Raw genomic sequence first — 16,606 nt, forward strand, 5'->3', positions numbered from 1 at the left:
TTTGTGCTTCAGATTTATTGTTGGTGTTTCTAAAAGCTCCCATAAGCTTTAGCAGTGGCTTCCCCACTGATATATTAACATATCACACAACTATTAGACTCTGAGGCAGACTTGTAATATGTGTTGTTCAGAACCACTTGTTTCTGCATCATGCGGGATTCTACAATGTGAAATTCAGCTTTGCACCGACTCTAAGAAACTTTTGAATAATGCCTCCCAGAACCCCAGGTTTATTTCTCCCACTGTGACATAGGTCTTTTGTCTCACTCTTCTCCTTAAGATAAGTCAGGACCACCAAGATGCCTCCCCAACATGCGAGTGAAACCTGAATCTTTTCCTTTCATCTAATTCTGATATTGTTGAAAGCACAGAGCTGCTGAGAAGCATATGTGTCTCTCGCATAATTCATAACACCTGGAAAACCAAAAATGCTTTTAAAACAGGATTTTCAGGGATATAGTTCCTGGATGATGTCCCAATTTGTGTTATGTTGTAGAAAATATTTGCTTGGAACACCCCCCCCCCCCCCCCCACCTGCTGCCCCAAACAGCCTTTCAGCAAACTTTATTCAATTTTGTTGCATTCAGCCACTTCATCAGGGATGCATCTGCACTGTAGAATTAATGTGGTTTGACATGTCTTTGACTGCCATGGCTCAATGACTTGGGATCAGGGAAGTTGTAGTTTTACAAGTTCTTGATCCATCTCTGCAATGGGTAGTGGTGCCTTGCCAAACTACAACTTTAGGGATTCTGTAGCATTGATTCATTGCAGGAAAAGTGGTGCTAAACTGCATTAATTCTAGATACACCCTACTAAAGGGATCTTTACCTATAGCTAGGTAAAACGAAAATCAAAACGTTGATCTACTGTGTAGGATATCCTTGGTTGTGAAAAGGAGGAAAATTCCAAATCTGAGATAGCTGGGAAATGAATTGACAGAAAACTAAATGAAAATAAATAAACATGGATGTTATGGCAGTTTGACCCAACTTGAAAATACTACACACAGTTTTGAACACTGTGCATCCATAAAGAGGTGTTTCTGAGTAGTTAAGAGCAAAAAGGGTTTTCAAAACTGTAAAGTGGCAGCAGTGGGCAAATTCCTGAGTGAGGAATACATATCTTTCAGCTCTCCTAATCTGGCAGGGATAGTCCTGATTAATCCTCTGTTATCCCAGTTTTTCAGCTGCTGTTAAAACAACCAGTTTCCCTCTCCTCCCATTCCCACTTTGTCTTCAATGTATTTGAATTGTTGAAAGTTAATTTGCAAAAATATTTTGAACTGAATTAACTCAGCTGGTAGTAGTGAAAAAAAGGCTGAATTTTGGGTTCCCCGCATATTTTTTTAAAAAAAACTTCAGCTGGATTTCTTTCTCCCCTCAATTGTTTATTCAAGCTCTGTTTAATATTATAAAGTTTAATATAAAGAGTTTCAGAGAGTTCTAATTGTTCTCTATTTGTGCTTCCTTTAAACCAGCTGTGTGTCCGTTTGACAGGCCAATCAGCTGATCAGCTGCTTTGGGATTTTAAAAAGTGCACATGTGCTAGAGCAGTCTACATAGGGGGGAGGGAAGGAAATCATGTGTTTTTACAAGTGCAGGGATATATAAGGTAAAGGTAAAGGTTTCCCCTGATGTTAAGTCCAGTCATGTCTGACTCTGGGGGTTGGTGCTCATCTCCATTTCTAAGCCGTTGTCCATAGACACCTCCAAGGTCATGTGGCTGGCATGACTGCATGGAGCGCTGTTACCTTCTTGCCAGAGTGGTACCTATTTATCTACTCACATTGGCATGTTTTCGAACTGCTAGGTTGGCAGAAGCTGGAGCTAATAGCGGGCGCTCACTCCGCTCCCGGGATTTGAACCTGGGACCTTTCAGTCTGCAAGTTCAGCAGCTCAGTGCTTTAACACACTTCGCCACCGGGGTTCCTACAGGGATATATAGTGATGTATATATGCATATTTTCCAGTCAGAATTGGGATATAAGGAGACCTTTTGAACATGTATTTTTCATCCATTGCAGCTAATCATTGTGGATTTACTGCTAGCATCATTTAGCCACTCCCTTCTTTTAACCCAGTAACTTCCACATTTTTGGTGATGTGTAGAAGGGCCACTAGTTTATGTGTTTTTTTCTTGTTAATAACTTACTATCTTAACAACTTACTATCTATCACAATGTTTAAAATGTGGACTTTTTAAAAAACCCATGGTGAGGAGAAAGTGGATAGGAGGATATTTTTCTCTCTTTGGCAGAGTCCATGCCTGCAAACTAATTAATCTTCCCCTTTGTCCTGATCCCTTTTGAACACACAATGTTCCTCTGGTTTTGAAATGAAGGCCTGTCATTTTGATGCCCGAGGGCATTAGTATGATTTTTTAAAACTCTTTTTATTTTGCAGTTTCTAGGAAAAATATTTATTTGCAGCATAATGTCCAACTCAGTGTGGTATAGTGGTTTGAGATGTGGATGTAATGTGGTTGGGTGCGTGTTGTTGGATCTTACTCCATCTTGTGGCCCCCTGACACATGGGAAAAAGCCCATTCCTATCCACACTCCATGAGAAATATGATCCTTGGCATTCTCCCCACAATGAGTTGGCAATATGGGATTTGAAACACCAACCAAAACCCCAATCCAACCATATCATTATGAATACAAACAGAATATAACACAACAGTAAATGTCTACACTACAGTCTCATTCAGTCATAGGAAGTAAAAGAATTATCCAAGTTGTTCATTATTTTTCAATAAAGAAAAATTAGATGAAAAGATCATGTGCAGTTAGTTTCTTCATCTTTAGTTCACAGATACCTTTTGAAAGCAATATAAACTTTTAAAGAGGTGTTGTGTACAGCATCTGGACACAAATTGTGTTGTCAGAGGCAGAAAGTCAAGGGAAGGAATGTTTCCCTCCCGCATATATTATTTAATGCAGTGTCTACTGCTATCTCATCACTTGTTTGTAATTATTTAATACTTACATAATTTTTGCGTGCACAATAGCCTATAGTAATAAACCAAGACAATATTTTCTCAAGAGGAAGACAATATTGAAGCTGCTAGGGGCTGGCAGAAAAAAAGTAGCAGAAGGAACTAAAGAGGGTTGCATTATTCATTAGCTTTTTTGTTTTGCTTTAGTATATTAACTATAGAATTTCCACAAAGTACAATAGCCTAAATCCTGCTATTATTCTCAACTATAGTAGCCCCATTAAATCAATGAAATTTAATTATATGCTGACTCACTACTCAATAATTGATTGAATGTGTTTCTTTTGGTTGGATTTAACTCAGTGGTTCTCTAAGCTTGGCCCCCATGTTTTTTGGACTTTAATTCCCAGAATCCCCATCCAACTTGGCCAACAGGGCCTTTGAGAGCTGTTGTTCAAAACATCACAAAGACCAGAGTCTTAGAATCGCTGGCTTAAGCAATAGGTTGAAGCCAAAATGTACGTCAATGTAGCTCTTAAGGAACATAGGTGGTCCAGTTCAGGCTCTAAATGGACTTCTATACTTAGCTTATGCAGAAAGTTGTTTGTATAGATACAGAGTATCTGCCATTGTGGGTATGCAATAATTTTTACACAAAAAATACTACAACAATTATGGATCACTTTCCTTTTATTTTATTTATTTATTTACATCACTTTTACCCCGCCTTTCTCTCCGAGGAGACTCAAAGCGGCTTACAGTAAATGGCAAAAATTCAATGCCTAAAAACAATGTAAAAACAACAATTCATATAAAACAATCTACAAAACAGTTCATATAAAACAGATACCATTACAAAATAAAATCACATTATATAAAATTTTAAGAATGTCCAAGAATGTCCAAATTTTAAGAATGTCCTTTTATATGCATTTTGGAGAAAAACAAATGCAAAAACAATGTAGAGAATATATCTTTGTCTTCCGTTTTCACATTTGTTTTCAGTACTTATTAGTTCAATTAGTACTGTTTAGATCAATCTGTCAGGATGTTTGGATGTTTATATGTTGACAGTTCCAATAAGAAACTACAGTAGAGTCTCACTTATCCAACATAAATGGGCCAGCAGAACGTTGGATAAGCGAATATGTTGGATAATAAGGAGGGATTAAGGAAAAGCCTATTAAACATCAAATTAGGTTATGATTTTACAAATTAAGCACCAAAACATCATGTTATTCAACAAATTTGACAGAAAAAGTAGTTCAATACGCAGTAATGCTATGTAATAATTAATGTATTTACGAATTTAGCACCAAAATATCACGATATATTGAAAACATTGACTACAAAAATGTGTTGGATAATCCAAAATGTTGGATAAGCGAGTGTTGGATAAGTGAGATTCTACTGTATATAAATCCCTACAGCTTACTGTTTTGTGTATACTTTGTATTCAAGGAATACTAAAAGAAAGATTTTACAGTGCCACCTAGTGTTTGAAATGATGGGGACATTGAGTTGAAAGGACTGCTACAAACACCTGTCCCTACAAGAGGCTTGCTGAAGCTGGACTAAAAATGTAATACATGGCATAATTAACAAATAAAATCATACCATTTAAACTGTTTATAAAAAGGTAGAGGAGAGAACTGTAGAAAGTCTTGGGATGAGAGAAACACAAGCATTTGACTTGTGTTTCTAGTCACTTCCATCAAAGCCGTAAGTGCTCTTCATACTTTATTATAACGGAGCCCCCGGTGGTGCAATAAGTTAAACCCATGCCGGCAGGACTGCTGACTTGAAGGTTGGGTTGCTGACCTGAAGGTTGTTGGTTCGAGTTCAGGGAGAGTGTGGATGAGTTCCCTCTGTCAGCTCCAGCTCCCCATGTGGGGACATGAGAGAAGCCTCCCACAAAGCTGGTAAAACAACAAACATCCAGGCATCCCCTGGGCAACGTCCTTGCAGATGGCCAATTCTCTCATACCAGAAGCGACTTGCAGTTTCTCAAGCTGCTCCTGACACGAAAAAAAACTTTACTGTAATAATTAATGTTGGGGTTAATAGTTGGAGCAAGATTTCAAAAATGTGCCCAAGCTTTAACTTCTTTAAAGATTCATCTAACTATTTTTCATGCTTTTGCACGATGGCCTGGAGTTTGGTTGATTTGAGGTGACAAAGAGAAAGACGTGACTTGTTAAAAGCTGTCCTTGAGCTAACAAGAAGCAACGTGGCACTGTGAAATGTCAGGTTTCGCAGTGTTCTGTGGAACACTTTGAAAGCATTTCTGTGTGGCTAATATCCTAAAAATATATAAGTGAGTGACTGTCTACATTATCCAAGTGCTTTTTCCCCAAGTCTTAAAGCAGTGGTTCTCAATCTGTGGGTCCCCAGATGTTTTGGCCTTCAACTCCAAGAAATCCTAACAACTGGCAAACTGGCTGGGATTTCTGGGAGTTGTAGGACAAAACACCTGGGGACGCACAGGCTTAGAACCACTGTCTTAGAACCAAATATATTCACAATGGGGCATTTTGAAAATTTTGGAAATTCAGGTTGCAGACTTCATGACCATTGGCTATGCTGTCAGGAAGTCATGCAAATTATTGTCTCAACCATCTGGAAGGAAATGGGTTGCCCACCCCTTCATAATACCATTCAGACTTATATGTGGATATGTAACTTTGCTTGATCCTGCCAACCTAGCAGTTCGAAAACATGCAAATGTGAGTAGATCAATAGGTACCGCTCCGGAGGGAAGGTAACATGCAGTCATGCCAGCCACATGACCTTGGAGGTGTCTATGGACAACGCTGGCTCTTCGGCTTAGAAATGGAGATGAGCACCAACCCCCAGAGTTGGTCACGTCTGGACTTAACGTCAAGGGAAACCTTTACCTTTACCTAACTTTGCTTGAATGGTTACGTTTACTTTGAAGGAAAAACTACATAGAGGTTCGACTTAGGGCGCTTCCAGACAGGCCCTATATCCCAGGATGTGATCCCAGGTTTTCTGTTTATCCCAGATTATCTGGCAGTGTGGGCTCATATAATCCAGTTTAAAGCAGAAAACCTGGGATTAGATCCTGAGATAGAGGGCCCTTAAGGTTGCCATAAGCCAGAAACAACTTGAAGACATACAACAACAACCACCACCACCACCACCACAACCCCAATCTGGAAAGAACACCCAGTCCTAAAGGCCATGTCCAAATAGGAGCTGGGAAAAGGGGATATGTGCTAGATTCATAGCAATGTTAAAGTTTGGAGTACAACTCAGAACAGATTGATTTTCTCACTATCATGAAAGGCACCAGAATTGAAAATGTAGGATTTCACATTTGTGATTAGAAGCCAAAAGGGTTCTAGTCTTCTGATTCAGCTTTTCTCCTATATCTAAATAAATATCATTCCAGAAGGAAACTTTGTATCAGAATGAACCCAATGTGTGTGGCTTTTCCTGCAGGTATAACGCAGATGGATGATAAATGATTTGTAGTGGGCTCTAATAGGATTAATCTAGTGATGAACATTTTCATTTAAGCCTACTAAAACTCTACAATAATAGCCTTGAAAAATTAACTTACAAAAAGGTTCAACGTTTCACAACTAAATGTTGCTATTCTCATTAGTGTCTGTCATTGTAATTTAAAATTATGTTCTGTGTTTTATGTTCTTATCATTTTTTGCATAGCGTGACAGCCTGTGACGTAGTCACTGTTTAATAACCCAATTAATCGCTTTCTACGTCCTACAGCCTTTATGACTCTTTTCACACACACCTATAATTTCATCCATTTCCCATCTCCAGTAACGTGTAAAACTTTTCCAGAAAGCATTGTTAATTGCCATAAAAATGTGCAGACATGTGTAATAACTACGCAGGGTGTAGTTGTAGAGGGTGGCTGAACCCGTTACATCTTTCAAGACATGCTGCTGTTTTGGATTGCCCATTTAGACAAAACCTCATTTGAGAAGATCGAATCGAATTTTGAGAAAATGATGGAAATGAAGGAGTCAGTGTTGAGTAGTGACTTGAATGTACAACACTGGAGACCAGAATCTGAATCTGATTGAGCTTGAATCTCAATTAACAAGCTGAAAGGTCAGGCAATCCCTTCAGTCGGTCCTGTTTGGAGCTTTTAAAAAGAGATTTTTAAGAAATGAAACTAAATTAAGGAGGAGAGACAAAAGTGTGAAAAGAAAAAAAGGAAGTACATTTCATGTTTGACAATATGGAAGAAATCATTTTGAAAAGTATTTTGAGGGGTGGGGGACAGTAAGTTAGATTTAAAGGCACCTGCTTCTCTACTTTTAAAGATCAGGTTTGTAAAGATTTTTAATATCAAGTCAGGGAGTGCTATGGTTTGAGCTTTGAACATGTTTTTGTATATTTTAACTGTGAAATTTTAAAATACCATTGATATTTAATTCTACTTTAATTTTTGTATATTTTGAGGTTTTAAATTGTATTGAAATGTATTGAAATGTAAGCTGCTTTGAATCTCCTTGTGGAGAGAAAAAGCAGGGCATAAATAATCATAATAACAATACAGTACTTTCATTAATGGAAATTGTAGAATTAATTAAATATTCTGAATAAGCCATCAAATTGTTTTGTTACTAAGGCTGAATCTAAACTGCCATATAATGCAGTTGGGATCTGCATTATATGGTCAGTGTAGACCAGTGAATCTCAACCTGCAGGTCCCCAGATGTTTTGGCCTTCAACTCCCCAAAATCCTAACAGCTGGTAAACTGGCTGGAGACCCACAGGTTGAGAACCACTGGTATAGATCCATGTAATACAGTTTAACTGCATTGAACTGTGTTTGAGTCTACATTGATCTATATTACATGGCAGTATAGATCCAGCTTAAATGTCTTGCTTCTGAAAGGTGGATGAAAAACTAGAGACTTGTGATTTGGCCAATGGGCCTGCCATTCTACTGAACCAAGTGAATCTGACATGCTGGTGTTGGTAATGGAAGTCGAGTGGTTAATGTGTTGTTGAAGGCTTTCAAGGCCAGAATCACTGGGTTGCTGTGAGTTTTCTGGGCTGTATAGCCATGTTCCATAAGCATTCTCTCCTGATGTTTCACCCACATCTATGGCAGGCATCCTCAGAGGTTGTGAGGTCTGTTGGAAACTAGGCAAGTGGGGTTTATATATCTGTGGAATGTTCAGGGTGGGAGAAAAGGCTCTTGTCTGCCTGAGGCAAGTGTGAATGTTGCAGTTGGCCACCTTGATTAGCACTGAATAGCCTGGTTGCTTCCTACCTGGAGGAATCCTTTGTTGGGAGGTGTTAGCTGGTCCTGATAGTTTCTTTCCTGGAATTCCCCTGTCTTCTGAATGTTGTTCTTTATTTACTGTCCTAATTTTAGAGTTTTTAAAATACTGGTAGCCAGATTTTGTTCATTTTCATGGTTTCTTCCTTTCTGTTGAAATTGTCCACATGCAGTCACCTCTCCACAAAAGTCAACATTGGCACTTAAATACAACACCGAATGAAGCAAAGAGTGTTTGAGGATTGGGATATTCGCAGAGCGATCAAGATGCTTGTTTATAAAGCTACTGTCCTCCCAACCCTGTTATATGCCTGCAAAACATGGACTGTCTACAGACATCACTCTCAACTCCTGGAATGACTCTGTCAGCGTTGCCATTAAAAATCCTGCAAATCTCTTGGGAAGATAGGTGGACAAATGTCAGTGTGCTGGAAGAAGCAAAGACCACAAGCATTGAAGCGATGCTCATCTGACATCAACTTCACTGGACTGGCACCGTTGTCCGAATGCCCAATCAACATCTCCCAAAACAGTTACCATACTCTCAACTCAAGAATGGAAAATAGAAAGTTGGTGGACAGGAACAGAGATTTAAAGATGGACTTAAAGCCAACCTTAAAAAACCCTTGCATAGACACCAAGAGAGAACTGGGAAGACCTTGCCCTTGAGCGTTTTAACTGGAGGTCATCTGTTACCAAGAGTGCTATGGAATTTGAAGAGTCACAAATGGAGAGCAAAAGGGAGAAATGTGTTAGGAGGAAGGTGCGTCAAGCCAATCTTGACTGGGACCGTCTTCCACCTGGAAATCGATGTTCTCACTTATTTCACCCAGCACCACATCTGAGGTCATTAGTCCAATAATAAAGTGTTTATTGAATAAAGAATATAAAAAAGGGGGAAAGGGTTATGTCCAAAAGCAGCAATCAGGATATAGCCAGCAATATATATAAGCAGCCAAAGTTCAATAAAAATCTTTTAGAAAATGATAATAATAATAATAAACTTCATTTTTATCCCACCACCATCTCCCCAAAGGGACTCAGGATGGCTTACAAAGGCACTCCAGAGTGCAGCATATGATATAAAGTGGTACATGAATATAAAACAATATCATATAAAATTATAAAATTAAGCAACAACCACTATCAACACATATAACATAAAATCAAAAATAGCACAATATTAAAAACACAAAACACAGATCAATTCACAACTTAAGTGCCAGAGTGTCAACCTCATATGGGCCCATTTCAGCCTACTTAGGTCAAAAGCCTGGTTGAACATCCATGTTTTTAGGCTGTATCGGAAGGATTGAAGGGTGGGAGCTAATCTAATCTCCTTTGGGGGTGTATTCCAGAGCCGGGGAGCCACAACTGAGAAGGTCCTCTCTCTTGTCCCCACCAACCACACTTGAGACAGTGGTGGGACCGAGAGAAGGGCCTCCCCTGCTGATCTCAAAGCCCGCAAAAGCCAAAGAAGCAGCATAAAAGCTAGAAATCCACAAACAGAAATAATCCAGGAATGTGAACACCGGAAACGCTTCCAGGCAAAACTCCTCCAAGATACATAGGCAAAAGCAGGAACATGAAACAAAAATCTTAACAATACAAGAAACATTGACTTCTTGAAAACTTGGTAACATAAACAGGAGACTGTTTTCCCCAAAAGCAACGTCTCTGAAATGCTTGGAACCAAACAACTAATTTAAGCCCAACCATGCTGTCATGAAATCATTCTGAAAACATCTGGATCTCAAACCCTTATCTTGGAGGCACTCTTGGAGGTGCTGGGAAGATCTTCTCTGTCTATTTTTCATGTCTTGCTTTCTGAGATCTAACCTATATGCCCTAGTGACCTCTTCGGCCTCTCCATCTTCCCAAGGTCTCTTCTCTAGAGAAACAATAGTTTCACTTTCCTCGGCCTCGGTTGCTAGGGAACGATCTAAGGTATGCACAGCTGCGTCAGGCTAACCTGACTGAAAATCTCCCTGGACATATACACTTTGAGGCCCCTCATCCCCATAATCTTCTGAATCTTGTTCTGGCTCTTGCCAGGCTACAACAATGTGGATCTAGAATAGATCTCTGCAGTCACCAATGGACCCACCACCAAGACACTACACTTGGAAGACAATCATACTAGGACATGAGTGATTGCCGATGCAAGTGTGTACACCAGAAGATTTTTCACTCAGTTTACAGTACCCATCTAGCCTTTTCCTCATGGAAGTATTTTCACACAACAGTTTCTGTATTATCTTCTATCGCGTTGGATAAGAGGAGCTTCTCTTGAAGTCCCACTACATCCTGATTCCATTAAAACATCACCTGGCCTACACTTCTATTCCTAAACAACCAAGCATTCAGTTTTTGAATGTTCTGTGCTGATAAAAGAAAAGAAGGTCTTACTTTGCACAGGTGTCCTAAGGGAGAGTTCTGGTAAATATGAAGGCAGTGGCTGGGATTGATAGGCAGCAAATTGAGAAAGAAAGCATTGAATCAGAAATCAGAACAGCTGAGTTCTTGAGGAAGAGTCAAAAGTGAAAAGTGAAAAAGTCAAATGCTTAGATTCCATATGAATCGAGTATGTCTCCTATCTTGCCTGTTTTATTATAAGTATTTCCTGGCACTAATTGTGAATCAAGATGAAAATTAAGCATAGGTATCACATAACTTTAGAAATCTGAAGATGGGAAGGAAAAATTGTCAAGAGTAAAAAGAACTGACCAGAAAAGAAAAAGGGCTTTGATCCACATTTCCAATCCATTTCGTATTTGTGATTGGTTGCATTGTTATGTGCCTTCAAATTGTTTCAGACTTATGACAATCCTAAGGTAGACCTATCACAGAGTTTTCTGGCCCTGAGGGTGTGTGGCCAAGTGGGTTTTTATGGCAGAGCAACGATTTCAACCCTTGGGCCACACAGTTTACAGAAAACCTACACACACAGATAGATACCTTCATAAAAACTCCAATCATCACCCAAGTCAAAAAAGGAGCACAATCAAAGGCCTGACAGACCGTGCACAAAGAATCTGCGAACCTCACCTCCTCCAAGGTGAACTAAACCACCCATGAGGTATGAACTCTTCAGCCTCATTTTCTAACTGACAGAATGAGGATTTAATGGCAAGTTAGGTGAATGACGGCATTCTCCTGAATCATCCATTTGGAAAGCTAAAGTTTAGAACAAATGAGCAGTGGATGTTCAAGGAGCATGCTGGTGCTTCACTTGTTTCTTCCTGGCAATCATGTTCTTGTTCAGAATTACTCTCCTCTGACTGCTTTTTTTCCTGCTGCGGAAAAAGACATGAATGGCCTTATTTTGCCCCTGATAGGCCAGAGATACAGCTGATCAAGACAGATTGCTATAGCAACCTATCCCCTAGTACTTGTTTGAAAGCAGGCCCTTTGTTGCTGTGAGACACCAGAATTGTTTTAAAGATGGGTGTGGGTGGATGGAGGGTAAAATTAAAATCAGCCGGGTCATAGTACGTTTTGTCATCTTGCAGGAATATTCTTGTGACAACGTATTAATTCAGCTAAATAAATAATAAATGTGTCGTGTTGCATTAAATATCATTAAAATTAGCATAACCATTAGATGAAATTAAATTAGATTAAAATTGATAAAAAGAGTAGTAAGTAGTAGTAATAATAATTCAAAGTAAAGTTTATAGAGCTTTGATTAATATTGAAACACTTCACATGCTACACTTAACCTGCATTGGATCCAGGGAAGGAAAGCAAGAAAGCAAGATGTTTTATAGATGGTTTTGATATAAGATTGGTAGTTAGTTAGTAGGCATGCGTGAATTCCTCGGAATTGTCATTAATCGGAATAAAATTGGTTCTGAACGGGGTTCCGAGGTGGTTTGGTGATTTGGAATTAACCTTCCAATTTGAAGTGTTGGAGCCCATTTATTTAATGACCTTGGAAAACCTTCGGATATATGAGAAAGCGTTTTTAATTCAACCAAACTTTGTTTGCAGGGAGGCGCAGCCTAGCCTGGGCTTGCCTCCTTGCCCAATCAGTTCTGAGTCTTGGTAGAAAGGGAAGAGTGTTTTCTCCAGTGGCTAGCATCCAGACTTAATAAGAGCCCCATAGAAAGAAACCAAGTCCTGAGCATTTTCTGTCCTGGTTGGGGCTAGCAACAGGCTTAATAAGAGCTCCATAGAAAGAAACCAAGTCCTGAGCATTTTCTGTCCTGGCTTGGGCTAGCAACAGGCTTAATAAGAGCTCCATAGAAAGAAACCAAGTCCTGAGCATTTTCTGTCCTGGCTTGGGCTAGCAACTGGCTTAATAAGAGCCCCATAGAAAGAAACCAATTCCTGAGCATTTTCTGTCCTGGCTGAGGCTAGCAACAGGCTTAATAAGAGCCCCATAGAAAGAAACCAAGTCCGGAGCATTTTCTCTCCTGGCTGAGGCTAGCAATGGGCTTAATTTCATTAGGTAAAGGTTTCCCCTGACGTTAAGTCCAGTCGTGTCCGACTCTGGGGGTTGGTGTTTATCTCCATTTCTAAGCTGAAGAGCCAGCGTTGTCCGTAGACACCTCCAAGGTCATGTGGCCTGCATGACTGCATGGAATGCTGTTACCTTCCCGCCGGAGTGGTACCTATTGATCTACTCACATTTGCATGTTTTGGAACTGCTAGGTTGGTAGAAGCTGGAGCTAACAGTGGGCGCTCACTCCGCTCCCCGGGTTTGAATCTGGGACCTTTTGGTCTGCAAGTTCAGCAGCTCAGTGCTTTAACACACTTCGCTGCTGGAGGCTCGGCCTTTTGGCTAAGATCAAGTGTAGTATTAGGATAGCTAAAAAAATGAGTGAGAGAGAAGCCCCTCAAGTTTCCCCATTGACAATAATGTTTTCCTTCATGCGCATCTGCCTTTAACAAGGTACATACGAAGATTCGGAAGTTTCAGAAAGTTTTGAACTTTTTGCCTTCAAAATTAGGAAATGACTTTAGAAACAAAGCGCCAGCACCTCCTACTTTCGAAGAGAGTTTAGAGCCATTTTTTTTCCTGCATATGCTTAATAGTTAGGTACTTTCTAAAAAAATAGGTGATACATAGTGGATGATTTCATTTCTTGTATTCTGCTGTTTATAACAAAGCTATGGATTGCAGTGGTCTCTAGATTCCTTCAAATGTAATTACTTCTGAACAACAGGACAACATTTTAAAAAGTTTATAAATAAAGGATATATAAAACACAATTTCCTGTATTCTTGGAGGTGAGTAGATAAAGCAGTAAGCACAATAATACTAGAATTCAGGGTCATCAACTGAAATTGAAAAGGAAATACAGGACATAAGTATTTTCACACAGCGCATTGGGAAATTGTGGGACTCACTGCCAGGAGAAGAATTGGCAACTGGCAACGTGGACAGCTTTAAATGTGAATCAGATGAATTCACAGAGTCTAATAATAATTCAACATGCATTAAGAGCAAGACTGCTATAAGAGCTTGATTTGGTGTATCTTACTGTTGTTTCCTTCAGTCTAACTCTGGATTATGAACATTAATGTGTAATGGTATAATCTCTCACATTCATGACTGAAGGGCCTCTTGTGTTGTGTGAAATTGTTTCATGCAGTGACAACTGGTGGTACTCATGTTAGTGGGGTGGGAATCCAACATAGGTTTTCCTCCAATATGAAGAGGAGTTATCAAAGGTACTGGACCCTATTTTGCCAAATATATTTTTAATCTTGAAAAGCTATTTAAAAAGTATCCAAGGTCTGGAGTGGATAGTGACCTAAAGGCCACCAGCTGACACTAGTTTCCTTCCAGTACCAGTCTTGCTCTACATTTTATGAAGAAAGGGAAGGGCAACCAGTCATCATTTGGGATTAGCTTCAAGTAGTCTGCATATGATATGCATGACGGGTGGACATTGCCTCCTTATCCTTGAGCTGAGCATAATTTAACTGGGATTACTTTAGTTATTATACTAACCACAGATGGGGTAAAGGTAAAGGTAAAGGTAAAGGTTTCCCCTTGACATTAAGTCTAGTCATGTCCGACTCTGGGAGGTGGTAGACCTCTCCATTTCTAAGCCGAAGAGCCGGCGTTGTCCGTAGACACCTCCAAGGTCATGTGGCTGGCATGACTGCATGGGGCACAGTTACCTTCCTGCTGGAGCGGTACCTATTGATCTACTCACATTTACATGTTTCCAAACTGCTAGGTTGGCAGAAGCTGGGGCTAACAGCGGGAGCTCACTCTGCTCCTCAAATTTGAACCACCAACCTTTTGGTCCGCAAGTTCAGCAGCTCAATGGTTTAATCCGCCTCACCACCAGGGATGGAGAACTGCTGAGTATTCACATTTTCCACTGTCTATAGACTCGTTGCATGTTGCATCAACTTTTCCCATCAAAATTGAAAGTATCTACACAATAGTATTTTAATGTGTTTTTTTGCATTAACATCTGTATTGTGGGAATAATTGGTTATAGGGGACTCACACTCCCTGGTATCTTCTAGAGGCACAAACCTCCATGCAAGACTATAATTGTTTTAGAAGGGGTCCCCAGGGATCACTCAGATAGTTGTTGTTTTTTTTTTGGGGGGGGGGGGTGTTCATGACTAGTGGGTACATTTTTCCTCCTCTGAGATAAACTGTAGTACAACAGTATGACCTTTTCATAGTTCTTCCACTGTTCAATCTGAAGGAAAGTGTTTATCTCAGATTTTGAGAACAACCTTCATTCTTTTTGTAATGAGAACCAACTATTTTCTCCTTATCTATTTTTCCAATTATTTTGAGAGTTGGACTTTTTCACCTCAAAATTTCAAAACTGGATGATATGACATCCGTTCATCCAAGAAACATCAGTAGATGTGGGTCAAATGATCCATGCTGCTTTCACACCACAGAATTATAATGTTGTACTTTCACTTTAACTGGATTTGAAGTTTCGAAAGGAATTAATAGAATTCCCAGCCAGTGAGCTCTAGTACCTCACTAAATTACAAATTCCAGAATTCCATAGGTCTAAATTTAACTCACATCCCAAGTGAAACATATCAGTATAACTTATCTTGAGTGCCACATTTCTCTGCCTAAATAATAATATTGACTCAAAACGACTGTACATTCACAAGTGGTTACTTCTGAACATACCACATGCACAGACAGAGAATTGCAACTTCATAAATAGAAATAAGAAATCACCAAATAATTTTGTATCAAAGTTGCTGGTGAACTATGCATGCGTATTTTGCAAAAGGGATCCACCTGAAGTAACAGGATCATGTACAAGCATAAAAGGAATTTGGGAAGTTCCAACCATGGCATATGGGTTTAAGCCACATGACAAACCAATGGATTAGCTAGACCTTTTGTGGTGCCTTTGGGGTCTTAAAAATTGTGATTGGAGCTATAGGTTGTCATGCTGGCATTTAAAGTGCCTGAAAAATGAGTGTGGATTCAAATTAACCTTTGTATTATAGCTCATACTGAAAAGACTACTGTAGAGGAATCAATTACATATACTCAGAATGGAAATGTAGGCATTTACATTTAACTCAACATGGTCGTAGAAACCCAAACCTTTTATCTTTATAATGATCTGACTAGGAATCATAAAAAATCATGGGGGAATTTGATTTTTTTTAACACCCCCCCCCAGAAAACATTCTATACCCAGATCCCCCCTCCACTCCCAAAATTCCCCCTCCCCTGGGCCCACCCCCTCCCCTATTCTTCTCTCTCCCCCCCCCCCATCTACCCCCTCTCGCTACCCCCCTCCCTCTGCTTCCTCACCTCTCCCAAGCATACTCTCACTCCTACGACCCCCCCCCAGCTTTTAAAAATGTGTTAAAAATCATCAATAAAAATTATGTATATAAAAAAATCATGGGGGAACTGCCTTTGTTAGTTTTAAGGATATAGTATTAAAGGATTTTGTTGTGCATTCTGAATAGTTGTTGTTTATTCATTCAATCACTTCCAACTCTTCGTGACCTCATGGACCAGCCCACGCCAGACCTTCCTGCAGGCCTCACCATCCCCAGCACCTTCCAGGTCAAGCCAGTCACTTCACTGATACCATCCATCCATCTTGCCCTTGGTCGGCCCCTCTAACTTTTTCCTTCCATTTTCCCCAGCATCATTCTCTTCTCCAAGCTATCCTGTCTTCTCATGATGTGGCCAAAATACTTCATATTTGCCTCTAATATCCTTCCCTCCAGTGAGCAGCCAGGCATTATTTCCTGGAGGATGGACTGGTTGGATCTTCTTGCAGTCCAAGGCACTCTCATTTTCCTCCAACACCGCAGTTCAAAAGTGTCTATCTTCTTTCACTCAGTCCAGCTCTCGCATCCATAGGTTACTATGGGGAATACCATTGCTTTAACTATGCGGACCTT

General features: G+C 39.9%; 1 protein-coding gene across 1 annotated transcript in view; it reads left to right on the forward strand.

Moving 5' to 3' along the window:
• The window catches only part of LOC100562810 (parapinopsin), an 86,949-nt gene that overhangs the window by 52,084 nt on the left and 18,259 nt on the right, over positions 1-16,606 (forward strand). The gene's annotated exons all lie outside the window — the stretch shown is intronic.

This window comes from Anolis carolinensis, chromosome 3 (genome assembly GCF_035594765.1).
Source record: "Anolis carolinensis isolate JA03-04 chromosome 3, rAnoCar3.1.pri, whole genome shotgun sequence".
In the NCBI taxonomy this organism is placed as follows: Eukaryota; Metazoa; Chordata; class Lepidosauria; order Squamata; family Dactyloidae; genus Anolis; species Anolis carolinensis.